The 14,819-nt window shown below is 40.1% G+C and overlaps 1 long non-coding RNA gene across 7 annotated transcripts; it reads left to right on the forward strand.

The window, feature by feature from the left end:
* Nucleotides 1–263: 263 nt before the first annotated feature.
* On the forward strand, nt 264–14,819 carry LOC138107845 (uncharacterized). 7 transcript variants are annotated; one of them, XR_011149730.1, is made up of 5 exons: nt 264–571; nt 1,338–1,404; nt 1,535–1,712; nt 12,473–12,669; nt 13,888–14,819. It is a non-coding gene; the product is annotated as an uncharacterized lncRNA (long non-coding RNA). The 7 variants fall into 7 exon arrangements; XR_011149728.1 differs by lacking the exon at nt 1,338–1,404 and having other exon boundaries at nt 264–604; XR_011149727.1 differs by having other exon boundaries at nt 1,338–1,712.

A 14,819-nucleotide genomic window follows, 5' to 3' on the forward strand; every position in this document is an offset into this window, starting at 1 on the left:
AAGCACGTATGCAGAAGGAGCTGGGTTTGGGAACTTAAACAGAAAAACCACAGAGTGAGTAGGAAGCTTATCTTGGGTAAGAGTAAAGAAAAGCTGAGCAAGAGCTCTCAGAGCAGCATCCAGCTTTACCAGCGGGGGGCACATTCAGCCGTCTCATTTGTTTGATTCTTGCACAGCTGGAAAAGATCTGACCCTGTAAAAGGGCTTGTTAGTTTTATCTTGAAAGTAGAGCTGATAAATAAATTGGGAGGGGGGGAAAAAACCAAACAGAGTAAAGTCAGTTCTTGTTTCTGCCTTGTCTGTGTGGGAGGTTTCTCACCCTTCGGTTGCAGTGCAAGTGCTCAAGGAGGCTGAGTACCTGGAGCTGGCACAGCTGAGAGGCTGAAACTGTGGTGTGGAGCACAGCCTGGAAACAGTGTCAGACGCCTCCTGAGAACAGTCTGGCTTTGAGGAAAGTTCCTGTGCTTTCAGCAGCAGAGCTACATCAGAAGAGTCCCACTCCTTCCCTGGCTGCTCCCTCCTGTTCCTCTGCTGTGCCAAAGGCTGATTCAGCAACCCTTGCAGCTGTGCTGTGAGTGATGGGATGAAAAGCCCAGTGAGCAAGGTGGAATGCCTTGAAATTAAAAATTAATACCCGTTATTAGAACTAACAGTTAGAACTAATTTCCTTTTTTTAACTTAGTTAAAGCAGCACTCTCTTGGAGTTAAATTCTCTATCAGTATTTTCTAACTGGAAAAACCACCTGAGTTTTGGCGAGGTGCTCAGGTTAAAATGTTAAGAGCTGAGTAGTTTGACTGGTGCCAAAGTTAAATGTGCCTCCTCAGTGATTAATGATCAGGCTCAGCCTCCACGAGAATGTGGTTTCACAAGTCCTTCTTTCTCACAGCAGTGTCATCTGTGTGTCACTCATTCCTGCCTGCTGCCACTGTCACCTACTTATGTACTTGTGCCAGTGTAACAGTTGATGTGACTGCACAGTGAATTAGATTGGGAAGCTAATTAATTCTTTCTAAAAATCTTTTTTAGGGGGAGGAGAAGGGGTAGGAGAGGTTTATTTTCCTCAATACAGTTCAACATGTGCCTGTACCAGCAGTTGTCCTGGCACAAGTAGGGCTGTGGTGTAAGGTGAGAGTAAACAGGAGGGACCAAGTTGTTAAAGCCAGCACTGTTACTGAAATGTTTGTGAAAATACATCTTGTTCTGGTGCAGAGCAGCAGGAAAGAGGATGCAACTAACTCTTCTGGGAATTTCTGGGTTACATGTGGTTATTTTGCCCAGAACAGAGACCTAGCTCTGAGTGCCTGCAGATTCCCAATCAGATCCCTTTTTTCTGTAGCAGACTGAATGAGAAACACCTTGCTTCTAAATTCTGGAAGAGCATGCTGTGCTAGAATGGAATGGATGTGAGTTTATTCACTGGTAGAGACAAAAAAACCCTAACCAACCCGAAATGTTACTGTATAATACTGTTGATTTTCGGTGCAGTCGTCTCATGTCCTTTCCTCCGCTGTGCCCTGGGCGCTGCTGCCACAGGAGATGGTGCAAGCGGCCCGTGGTGCTGCACAGATGAGTGTCCCTTCCAGGCATTGGCCTCAAACCTGCCTTTCCTTGTGCTGTAAACCAGCCCTCCTGGACTATCTTCTTCACTGCACAGCCTGTGCACTCCTTGCCTGGGTATCTCACGACTTGCCCTGAACTTCAGTTTGCTCAGGTACAGAGGTTCCTTGCCTTCCTTTTTCCACGTGTAATACAGTAAGATTTTACTCCTTATCCAGTGCTTTCTACTTAGAGTTCTCACAGCTAGGTATGCACCTTCTTATTTCTTACAGAGGAAAATAGATATTGGTGAATGTAACAGCTGGTTAAAATCACATCCTGCTCTCCATCAGGGTGTGGAATAGTTAAATAGCTGTCCTGGCCTCAGGCCACTGCTCAAGTCATCGGCATTTTAACCATTCCTTCTGGCAGCTTGATTTGCTTATTTTTGTATTTGTAGATCATGTTCCTGTGGTACGTGTTTTTCTTCAACATAGATTGTGTCATTAAATAAAGTTAATGAGAGACAGCCAAATCCTGCTGTATGTCTGCAGGCATCTTGTACTGCATACCTGAGACCGCACTCACCCATATCGCTTCTGGTTTTCCAGTCTCAAGTTCTTCCTGTGCTGCTACTGCCAAAGCACACAGTGCTGTCCATATGCAATGTACATAGATACCTGCTAAACCCCTGTGACACTGTGAAGCTCCCTTCACCTGGGATATAAGGAAACAGGCTCATCTCAGAGTCAGAAATCAAGAGGAACCTGCATGTTCAGTGACGTGATTCAGAAACCTAAGTGGGATCAGACTTGTGTCATATGACACAATGAGAAGCTGATGATATCAAAGGATAAAGAACAATAATTATCCCCTGCTGTTTTCTGTATTAATTTTATGATGTGAACTCATTGATCCCTTCAGTTGTGTCCATGGTTTGTCAACTGGTCAACTGCTAGAGGCCTTTCTCCAGATTTTCCTCAGTTCTTGGGTAGGCAATTTTCCCATCAAAGTTGATGCCATTTTGCCAGAGAAAAGGACCAGTAAAAAAAAGAGTGCATTTTAGAGTTTGTGCCACATAGCAGCGTTAAGAGCCTCTAAGACTTCTCTGTAAGCCCCAGGTAGACGAAGCAGCAAAGCTACCCCACCAGCTCTGCCTGGCACTCATCCTCACACCCAAGGTTATCTTTGCTGTGGTTTATGTGGATGTGCCTGTCTTTGTCCCAGTAAATCAGCAATGTGCCGTGCTTTTCTGCTCCTCACTTGACAGCACGAAGCCCTCTATCTTGAGGTTGCCAGATTCCTGAAGTGGGTTGCGCTCAGGAGCCTCCCCGGCCCGCAGGGAAGCGTTTCCAGGAGGTTGTGTTCTGCCGCCTTCTCGTGGTCAGTGTTCTGCTTGCAGCCTTCTCTCCAAGGCAGGCGTTGCCCGCTCGGTGCTGTCCCTGAAGGGCAGTAGTGCTGTTCTGGCTCTGGAAAGGTTGCCTAAAAGTGACTAAAACATTCACGAAGCAAGTCCCGAAGAGAACCGCAATGATGCTCAGAGGGCTGGAGCACCCCTCCTGTGCAGGCAGGCTGAGAGAGCTGCGGTTGTTCAGCCTGGAGAAGAGAATGCTCCAGGGAAACCTCACTGTGCCCTCCAGCACTTAGAGGGAGCCTATAAAAAAGAGGGAGAGCAACTTTTTACTCGGGCAGATAGTGATAGGACAAGGGAGAACAATTTTGTACTGAAAGAGGAGAGACTTAGATTTGATATTAGGATGAAATTCTTTAGTGAGGCACTGGCACAGGTTGCCCAGAAAGTGGTGGGTGCTCCATCCCTGGGAGTGTTCAAGGCCAGGTTGGATGGGGCTCTGAGTAACCTGATCTAGTGGGTGGCATCCATGCCCATGCAGAGGGGGTTGGAACGAAATGATCTTAAAGGTCCTGTCCCAAGTCACTGTAAGATTCTGTGATAAGTTCTTAACTTATGTTCTTATGTAGTCAAGTTGATTTGAACTGTGATACTGGGACTTCTCTGACATAATACAGTTTCAGGTTTAGTTTTAAGGTTTGGTTGGCTGTCTCAGCCATAATTTCTGTTGTTCCTTGAACTCTAATGGCAGAATACTTGCTGGAAAAGTACAAAAACATCAATTCAAGGGATTTGAGTTATTGCTCTGTTTCAGCTGTAAAGTGCTGATGAAACTTTAGATGTAGCTTTTTTCCTACCATTTTCTGTATGGAGAATGGAGTGACAATAACAGCTCCTTTATCACCATGTTTGGGTGATTGAAACAAGGTCCTCAGTGCAAAGAGTATGTGGTGTAAAAACGAGTAATAAATTTCCCAATAGATAGGACCCAAGTTCTTTCAGAGAATGAATCCTGTCTGAGGAGTGGTATTTTTTAAATGCTTGCACAAAATCAGGGTGACCTCATGCCAAATACAGATCACCATTTTTAATTTGTTTTTCAGTGAATTCTTACCACAAAGCAGAAGAAAACTAAGGAAAAATATTTACTTTACTTTCCATGTAGGCATATTAGAATATGTTTTCTAATATGTTTGGACCTAAGTGATTAAATAATTAATTAATCAGTTGTTGATTTAACCTTTAAATAAAAAAAAATCTTTTGGGATAACTGGGAAGTAATAATAATTTCATTACTGTCTGGTATCCATCTAACTGTAGTGATGTACAGGTGAAAATTCTATCAATTACCCTCCTGATAATTAATAACTCTTCTAATAGAAGAAAACTCACACGCTTTTTTTCTGCACTCCTCCAAGGGAGTAAGTATAGAAAAAATGTTCATAAGAAATGAGTATTGTCTCCAGCCAGTGTAACGTTTTCTGCAGAGGAGCAATATCTGAGGCACTTTAGATCACCAGAGAACAGCAATTATGTAAGACTTAACTATTTTCATGAGTAAAGATGGATGAAGAGGTGCCTCTGGTTTTGTCTCTCTTTTCAGAGGCCACTGTTCAGGACTCAGCAGATGGACAAATCCTCAGCTTAGGTCATTTGAGTGTAACGGGACAGTGAATTTAACACTGATCAAAGGTAATTTGAGGGGTGGCAGATTTGTGCTAAATGGGCTGTAGCTCAGTGTGTTGCAAAGTGTTGTTATAAAATCATCCGTGATGGATCTGCTGTGGAGGAAACAGCAGGAATGCAAGTGCTGCACTGCTCAGACAAACCACATCCTTCTGTGCCTGTGCCCTGTCCCAAAGAGCTGTTTGCATGGCTGGCTTGCTTTGGGTGTGACAGCTCACTGACATCCAGGGCTTTGAGTCACTGAAGAGTTGCTCAGCCTTCAATACACGTGTGGTCCCACCTGTGTGGATGTGATGTCCCACCCTTAAGAGTAAGGAAGCACCTAAGATCCGTAAATGCTCGTGGGCAAAAGGAATGACAGAAGTCAGAGGGTCTGCAAACTATCAGAAAGTTTTATTAGTGAGTTGCACACTTGGCATGGAAACTGGTGTGTTGGTCCCTGACCTACTGTGTAAGCACATGGTTTGGGTTTGGGATAAAGGGTGGGGTGTAAAGGGAAGAGAGGAAGGGAGAGATTAATTAAAGAGGGAAAAAGAGATCACCAGTCCTGGTTCCAGGATTCCTGTCTGTTATTAATTACTAATAATTACTGGTATGTCAGTGTTTTCATAAGTAGCATATCCTGATAATTTTGGCCCATCCTATCATGTTATCTGGTTTTACCTTATCAACTGTGTACAGTTTTCTCCTTAAAAGCTCTTTAAATACATCCCTTAACTGTATTCCTAACACCTCATCCTGCATTGTTACCAATGAAGTCAGCAATTGCCTGCCTTCACTTCTTCACTAAATATGGAAGACTTAGCCCATTCCCTACTCTTTTCATACAGATCTTTCAAGTTTGTAAGGGTCAAGCCCTTAAAAAAATTCATTACTTAACATGCAGCAGTGACAAAGTTGATTTTTCCAAATAAATTACTTATAAATTAATATTGCTAATACTCAGTAAAAAAAAGTTATCCCTGTTTCCCTTTTATTTCTTCATCTTGTCTTTAGATTTTTGAGTTTATAAACCCTTTTGTGCTGATTTATATTTCTGAATAAGCTATATTTTTATATACAATAAATAGTTTTGATATGGCAGGAAAGACATGGAATTTTTAATAACAAATACTGTAGATACTACTAATTTCTACTAGTAAAGTTAATAATTTGTTTCTCCTTGCTTTTACATGAAGATCAAACCACTTAATACTAGGATTTACAACTGATTCTCTGGAATTTTATATCAGTATTAACTGGGAACTCTATTTACTATGCAGATAAAAATAAGCAGTACAAATAGAGTTAAGGTTAAAGAAAATATTTGAATAGAAGATAGTAGATGTGAAAAGTACATGTCTGAAGGGCAAAGCATTGGAATGAGATCCTAGGTTGACACAGAACATTGTAGCTTCATGGAAGTTAAGAGACTCAGCCCAATTCACATGTAGAGCTCAGAAACAAAATAATGACGTTAAGCATCAGAGAAAAAGGGAGAGTTGTGGGTGGGACTTTGAGAATGCAGTGAGGAACTCTGTAGGTTGCATGAAAAATACACAGCAGAGATGAAAATAGTGCTTCAGCCACTGGAATATTTTTTTCTTTGTTTCTGTATGTCTGGTAGTTGGCTCACAAATGTTCTCTCACCCACGCAGGATCGTGGACTAGCTAAGAAGGTTGTTGAGTTTGTCGGCAGTTCTAAAATGCACTTAAGCGGTGCAGCCGCTGGATGTCTCTCTTGCTCCGCTTTCATGGACAAGGACCGGCCTTGCAGGGCGACGAGCCGGCATCTGGGAAAGATAAACGGGTCAGTGTGGGAAGCCAGCTGCTCCCTGCTGCCCAGCTGACCGGGGTGGTGGGACACAGCTCTCAACACAAGAGATTGTGAGGTATCAGCAAGATTAACAGATGAGAAATGCATTTTTCTTCCATTACAAGAGCACTTTTTACCCGCCCCGTTCTTCTCAGCTTCTCTGTACCACTGTACTAAAGCTGCTGCCAATAACTGAATATTATTTGAGAAAATAAGTTAAAATTGGTAATGCCTTTTGCAATAGCTGCCATATGTAAGCAAGTACTCCGTTAGGCTGGATAGAAGAAATGCACCAGGTAAATGTTCTTTTTTCATGCCAGGGGTTTCTGGCCCAGATCTGTTAAGCTGGGAGCAACTTCATATAAACAAGAACTGGATTTCCCTTTTCTGGAAGAGTGTGCACTCTCTGGTTTCCCTGTTCTGAAACAGAATTGAGAGAGACATACACTCAACTTCCAATGAAATCCTGCTCTGGAAAAGTAGGCATTAGGAGAGACTTTTGGTTCCCTGTGTGAGTCAGGGGTACAGGACCAGGTCTTTGTCCTGCTCAGCTGCTGCATTGCTTAAGCAGTGGAAATCTTTCTGTGCGCACATTATCAGCTCTTGTTTGTTTGAGGCATCAAAAATACATGAATGCAGCAAAATGCTTCAGAAGTTCTTTGGAGGTTGAGAACCTCAAGGTGTCTGACTTGTGTAGAATCAAAGAGTTCTGTACTGCTCCACAGCACAGAGCTCTCAGAGATGTGGAGTACAGGGAGTGATGCCTCAGGCAGTGCTTTCAGAAGGACCCATGAAGGTGAGTGCAGGGAATTTTGTGTTTCAGTGAGCTAGCTAGGCTAAGGTGGGAATTTGGGGTTAGGTTGGAATGTAATATCTCTATGTTTCAAGGTAATGTGATGACTAGATAATTTTTTCCATTCCTCAATTCTCCACACTGTTTCCAGAAAGTTTCATCTGTATATTGTAAAAGAGTATGTTTCCTTATATTCATCATTTATGTTTAGTTCTTTAAGTTAAAAAATTACTTAGATTACAAATTCTTAATGCTAAAAGTCTGATATATTTCAGAATTTTGCTGGATTTTTTTCCTGTATATCTTTTTTTCAGTATATATGAAAGGAGTTACATAACTTTTTACTTTAGTGGTTGGCCAATATTTGAGTTCCTCTAGTTTATTTATGTCAGAAATGTTTATACAAAGTGATATATCTTTGTGTACATTCTTTGTAATCAAAGTAGGATTAAACTGAGGTCCTGTTTTCCTGAATGTAGCAGGAAAAAAGACAATAGGAAACAGCTCCTTTGGCTGCAGCCCAAGCCTCCCTTTTCAACCAGGGCTGCACTCAGAAAACCCTTGCTCTCTTTTTTCTCTCTTTGTGGTAATTCAGGATCATTCTACAAAGTGCTTCACTGTTTTGGGGTGTTATCTTACCTACATTTGTAACATTTCTGACTGGGCCACACAATTTTGCTAAAACTATATACACACACTTCTGTGTTTGCATCCACATGGCTCAGATGGTTTTTTAATTTGCTTGTCTTGTGGCTGGTGCTTGGGAGGCAAGTACCTATTTGTCTTCATTTTCTGTTGGCCACAGTTAAATTTCAAACCCGTTTTCTTCTCTAGGACTACAAACTGGTTTCATTCCACTGCATTTTCTGTTGGGTTTCTCTGAGGCTGTTCAGGAAAACAGGCAGAGAAAGAAGTTTTGGTCTCTCTTATTTCAGACAGTGGAATTTAAGGAATATCAAAAGTGTTGTTTAACAGTCTAAATTAAGCATTGAACAGGGGAGGTGCTCACTGCCATGTTCTTAAAAGTCTGGGGCAGACAAATCTGCATTTTTCTCTATTGCATATTTAAAGGCCTTTAGTCCTTCTGGGTTTTAGCTTTTCCAGGCTCATCTTGAGAATGATATTTGCCTGATCCTGACTACATATAAAAACAATAATCAGAACTGGTTATTCAATGCAAGACCCAGATTGCATGGTTGTTATCTTAGACTGGCAGTGATACCCCTGGAGAGCTATTTGATTATGTAAATTAGCATGAAATTAAAAAATGATGTTTACTTTGAATTTTTGGGGGGCTGTTTGGGTTTTTTCCCAGCAAAATCAAGAATAAGCATCATCAAAACATATGGTTTGTTTCTATGGCTTTTAGCTAGATTTAGCAATTGCTTCAGGTTCATGAGTAGATATCTCATCTGTATCTTGCAGCAATATCTGTCAAAACTTCCAGTAGTGTGGATGTCTTAATATTCTTCAAAAAGAGAAATGAAGGGAAAGGGATAACAATGTACACAGATGTATAGTGAAGTACAGACCTCTGAAGTTCCAAAGTTTTTTTTTTTCAATCAAAAGTAAGTGTCCATTTAATTCTAGAATTGTGGAAGAAGAGTGGATCTGTAATTATGTTCATAATCAGACAGGTACTTTGTTGGTGCTTATTCTAAATAATGTAAAATATGTAGGTTTTTGAGCAGCATAGAAAAGATGAAAGTTGATAATGTGGGAGGTTACTGTGGTCTAGGGAATAGAGGGGGGACTGGCTTCTAAAATAGTGAAATTCAGCATAGCTCAGTTGGAGCTCTGTATTTCTATTGATGTATGCTAGTTGAAAATTGGTTTATGATTTCACGTTGCATAGAAACAAAGCAAACAAACAAAAAAGTATTGTTATGAAAGCATCCATCTAGGAAAACATTGGGGGAAGAAAAATACACTGAAAACAGCACTCTTTCTAAATTAAATTTACTATTACATTTAATAAAGTTTCCTAGTAGGGAGTTCCTGGAAAATGTGGACTTAAACATGAAGCAAACTGTCAATGCTCTTTTAGCTGCCTTGGTGGTATATTTCCAAGAACTAAATTTCTTAATTTTTTTTTCATTTCTTCTAAAGAAGCTTTCTAGAGAAAAAAAACATTGCTTCATAACCACCTGGAGGAGCATTTGCTATGATTGTTTCCAAAGGAGCAGCTTAAGAGTTTCATAAATATCAAAGTTAATAGGCTCCTAGAAACATGGAAAATTGCCTGTAGGTGATTTCTACTTATACAGAAACAGCCACTCTCTGAGCTGCAATCTTCTCTAAACTTTCTCTCCAGGCCTGTTGCCTATTACTGCATAGTTTGCTGTCCTGCTCCTGCTTCCTTTAGCTGTTTTGAATCAACAGTGGGCAGAGCAATACTTATATGAAATGTACTTGAGGGTAAAACATGATCTCACAAATTACAGAAAATAAACAATATTGAGTGTAGCTTGTGGCTACAGGCAGATCAGAAACAGTCTAATGGGAGCACACTGTTTTTTTGAAAATGCAACAGCTATGCCACATTGTATAAAGCCATAGTTATGGCTGGATTTGAAGAAGAGAAAATCTTTCAAAAAGTGGCTTCCAGAAAGAAGTCTGAAAAAAAATGTGTTTTTTTTTTTATTGAGCTGCTATTTGGTATGCAGTAGGAGATGCTTCTCCTTTCTTTTTGCTGCCTTTTTTTTACTCCCCCCTATAATTATGATTATAATTTTAATGGTGTTAAGGCACTTGATAAACAGCTTTTACTAAAAACATAAAATCATTATTTTCTGCATAAACAAGATAATATGTATATGCCTCATAACAGTCATACTTGGAATAAGAGCTCTTTCCTCTCCTCGAAGGTGCAGGAAAACCTTATCATTATTAGCCAGCTCACAGAATCATGCTTAGGGAAAGGACATGTGCAGTATGAAGAGACGTGCTAGAAAATTGGGTCTTGCTGTTGGGATTTCAGGCTTTGAGTCCTGGTGGGCTTTCTGCTGCCAGAGCCTTAAAGCAGCCTAAAGGCAGTAGAGTTGATTTTACAGAAGGCAGCAGGAGGCTGAAACAAGGGTGAGCAGTGCTGGTTTATAGCACGGGAAGAGTCTGGTGAAAGCTGCCCTCCCCATCAGGACTGAGCTGGTTCCACCCAGGAAGGGCAGGTGAATTGTGATTTAGTTCACAATATTGCATCCACACTTGGGATGCCCATTAGATACAAATGAAGAGGCCCTTGCTCTGTTCTTGTCTATTGTTCCATGCTTTGGTAATGTCATTTTATGTGTAGACAGCTGTTCATCATGTTAGATATTTGTATTTCACAGTCCTCACATTTCTTACATTCTCTGTTGGTGGGGAAGAAACATTCATAAAGTTGTGGCAAGTTTCAGAAGTCTGTTATCTGAAGTTTTACATAGCAGCTTTTATACAAACCTTTATTTTCGAAAGCTACCTCTGGAAGTACATTGTTGCTATTAACATCCCTGAGGGACTGGTTCCCCCTAGAAAATAACTGTATGCCTCCTTAGCAAAGATGATGATGTAGTCTTGATTGAAGAGTGAGCTATTAATTCCCTCAACCATTGCTTTTGACAAATCCATCCCTGACTCTCTCTTGCAGGGTGTAGATTAAAATAAGGAAAAACATTTCTCCTCCTTCAGGCAGCAAGTAAGCCTCTCCCTCCTTCTGTCTGTTCAGCTGCAGTTGAACAAAAACCATCTCAGGAACTTAGAGGAGAAATACAAGCCAGTACAGATTTCTTCTAATCACTATGTACAATATAAAATAATATCTAATTCCCAACAGTTCACTCTGAAGCGTGGGTTTCTTCTTTCCCCACCTCACTAGTCCGAAATACCAAGGCAGGAACCAGCCACACACTGAGGCTGGCTCTGCACTTCTCTTATCTGCTGTGGCTGTCAACATCAAAATTTCTGTTATCTCTCTCTTGTGATTATGGGGCTCCTTCTTTCCTCTTCCTCTCTTTTTATCACTGATTCTTCCCTCCTCCTCATGCCACTATTTTGTTTTCTTGATTCTCCAACAGCTTTTCAGTTTGCCCCACACTGGCAGAATGGAGTCCTGCTGTGTATTTTGTTCTGCCTGATTGGGGAAGCTGAAACTTAGCATCCCTTGGACTTCTCCAAGTTGCTGTGTGTAATTGAATTGTCTAGAGTGTTAATCATAATTGGATTATTCTGTCATTCTTGATGCAAAAATATGTACATTAAAATAATAATGTAATTACAGAATTTGTTTTGCAATGCAAAGCATGAGTATATTTCTTCTTAGTGACACTGAAATTATTTACTACTCCCAATATTGATATATTGTTTTGACAGATATGCAGTGGGCTATGAGTAATTTTAAGGTGGCACAGTTTACTCCATGCAGCTTAAAAGCAAGGATTTCCCCCCTCCCCTTTTGCCCCATCACGTTTTATTATTAATGGACACATTTGAATTGTCAGCCTTCTCAAAACCTTGGTGTATTGGCTGGAATGATCAGATTAATTGTTTAACCATGTCATTGCTAACTAGGAGTACTGAACACCCTCTTGCTCTTGCTTTATCTTTTCCCTAGTAGTTCTTCTGGGGTTTATTTATGCTGTTAGTTTAAATATAAGAAATGCATGCCAAAATAGCCAGTAATGTGGAAATGTAAGCTTCCAGGAGCTGTGTGGGCTAGGAGTAAACTTTCGACTTTGTCTGGAGGCAGGATGCTAAGCCAGCTCAGCTGGCAGGTTAATGGTGATTGTCATGAATATTAAATGGCAGAACCAAAACAAAACTCCCAGAGAGACACTTATGCACAAATCTTACACAGCAACACAACCAGCTCAGACAGCTGGCTCTCTGTAGGCTTTCTTGAAAGAAAACAGTGCTGAGGCATATTAGGATGATTTTTATAAACCGGAAAGCCAATTTGTGATGCACTGTTTGAAAGTTAGAGGCCTTCATGATTTATAGCTTGAGGCAAAAATCTGTTTTCTGAAGTGGATGAATAACAGGTAAATTGTATCTGTGCTGTTCTCCCTTGGAATAAGTGCTTCAGAATATTTTTGAGTTTTGTGGTGTCTGAAAATGTGAAAACAAATGTGTACAAGCCTTACTGTTAAAAGTTCATACCAACTCTCTGGTGTGCAGGTATAGCCCCACTTTTCCCTCTGAAGTTCCTATAATCCCTTTTTGTTTTGATTTGGTTTTTTGTTTAGGTTTGGGTTTTTTCTCTAAAAAAAACCACATTGCAGGACACAGAATAATTAACTACATTTGGGTTTGTTTCTGTTTTGTGATTTGTCCCAGACAGGGTAAGAACTTGCTATTCACAGAATTCCTCCTTTGGCTCCTGTGGTGTAAAGCTACCTCCTGCTACATGGAAAAAATTGCAAAACAATTAAAATTCAAGAAGCCTGGGTTTATTTGAAGTAACACCAACACAGATCTGGGAGGATTCCATTAACAGCACTGCAGTCATGCTGTTTCTAAAAGGATATCTAAAGGTGAGACATTCTCTAGGGCTTCGAGACTAATCTTTGTTAAATTTTTAAGTTGGGATCAGATTCTTGCACATACCTTCCCTGACTTTTATGGTTATTTAAATTTATACTGACTCAATATGTGGTTCAGTGATTTCCATACTCCAAAAGGAATGAGCTGAAATAACAGAGTAGGTTTCCTCAGAGAACTGCATGTAGGCATGATCCATTTTATTTTGTGGTGTTATTCTGAGTATAAAAAGATAAAGTAAATCTAAACTATTTTTAGGTGCAATGAGTGGGTCTAAATGAGTTGATGGAAAAAGATATAAATGAAAGGACAGTCCAGTTGGAGGAAGTTATGGAGAGTAATGTTTTTATATAAACATTCTACAGAATTCATTTGGCTTTCCAAACTCTGTCTATAAATCAAGAAGTGCTTTCCAGTAGCTCATGGAGACCTCTCAAGTCACATGGTGCTAGCTGTCTACTTCTAGTTCAATTCCATTGAAAACAGAATATATATATATATATTTAAAGTAGAATTTTAAAAGTATTTATGTAAATAATTGATGCAGGTATTCCAGTGGTTATTATGTGACTACCAACAGTGTGCACTATGAAAAATACAAGTTCCCAGCTGTGAAGAAAACACATTCAGTGAGATAATTTTTCAGCTAGTACCAGGAACACCCCTGATTTATTTCTGTTGTTCTTAAATCAAACAGCCTAGTGGAGGAGTTTTTTTAAGGGTAACATAAACCAGATATATTTCAAAGACTTAGACTAGTTTATATTTGTGTTTTCACAGTACCATGAGGAATTTACACACACTCCCTCTGCAATAAAATGAACTACAGTATTGTAGAATAATAGTTTGTAACTATTTTCCTATGTATTAAAGCTTCCCATAAATACCTATTACTTGGATCAACAAGGGTAAACCATACTCACTTCAGCTGAAAGATGAAGCACCACAAAGTGATACCTCCTTGGAGTGAGGAAAGTAAAGTTAAGAGTTCCATAAAGTAGCATTCTTGATACTGTAGCCATCTTGGGATCCCACCAGCCCAAATGTCCAGTCAACATTACCTCCCTCAGAAGGCTGAAAGTCACAACAGGGATAAAAGTCACAAGGAATTCAAGGAAAACACCAGCTTATTTAACAGCTAGGAAACCTATCATTAAGGATGGCAAAATTGTAGTGAAGCTGAGAACTGCACCTTAATTTCTGTGTCCCAGGTCACCTCTTCATCGGCTAAACTCCAGCCTTCTTTCTTCAGCTGGAATGGGCATCATTTAAAGGGAAAATGGGAAAAATTGAGAAGCTATGGACTGAATAGCAGCAGTGTGATTTTCCATGAATCCAGGCACCTGCAAGGTATCAAAACCAAAGGCATCATATGTTTGGAAAATGAGACTGAGGTTGTCAAGCAAGGAGCCAGCAGGATGAGCTGTTTAACTCACGCTGATTTCCCCAGAACTGTATCCAAGGAGGATGTCCCACTTCTCTGTTCCCAAGTTCAACGTTATCTCTGAGTGCATCAGCAAATTTCACCTCTTCTGAAACAGTACTCTCCTGTGATTTATTTATAATCTCCTGCTTCTTCTTGTAAGTAGTTTCACTCCCCTTCCTTCCCTCTGCCTCACATCGTTACATTCCACTGCTACGCTGCTGCTTCACATATTAACCTTTCAGCAGTCTATTTTCTTCCAGCTGCAAGACATGCTAAACTCAAAGGAGACCACTCAGAGGAATGGGAAGGAATTTAGGGACAATATTAATATTTAATGTGTAGAATCACAGAGGCTCAGCACATAGACATCCCTGCTAAGCTCATGTTCTTAAAATCCTTTCAAGTTCACTAAAATGGATAGGTTGGTCTTTTACACACATTAATACTGGGAGTTTTTCAGATATCCCTACAAGCTCATTTCTGCCTATCATTTTTGTTGTGTCAGGGTGTTATTTGTGACCTGTTCAGTTCACAAAATACATGGAAAACAATATGTTTTAAAATACTGTAAGAATTGACTTTGTCTAGATTGCTAGATCTCTCTGTTGAGTGTCTCAGGTGCACACATACATTTGTTCACACTTGGCTTTTTTGTGGAATGATATTTATTCTTAATAGTAAAGTTTGTAGGAATTTTGGTCAAACATAAAAATTAAT

Source organism: Aphelocoma coerulescens, chromosome 3 (assembly GCF_041296385.1).
Source record: "Aphelocoma coerulescens isolate FSJ_1873_10779 chromosome 3, UR_Acoe_1.0, whole genome shotgun sequence".
Lineage (NCBI taxonomy): Eukaryota > Metazoa > Chordata > Aves > Passeriformes > Corvidae > Aphelocoma > Aphelocoma coerulescens.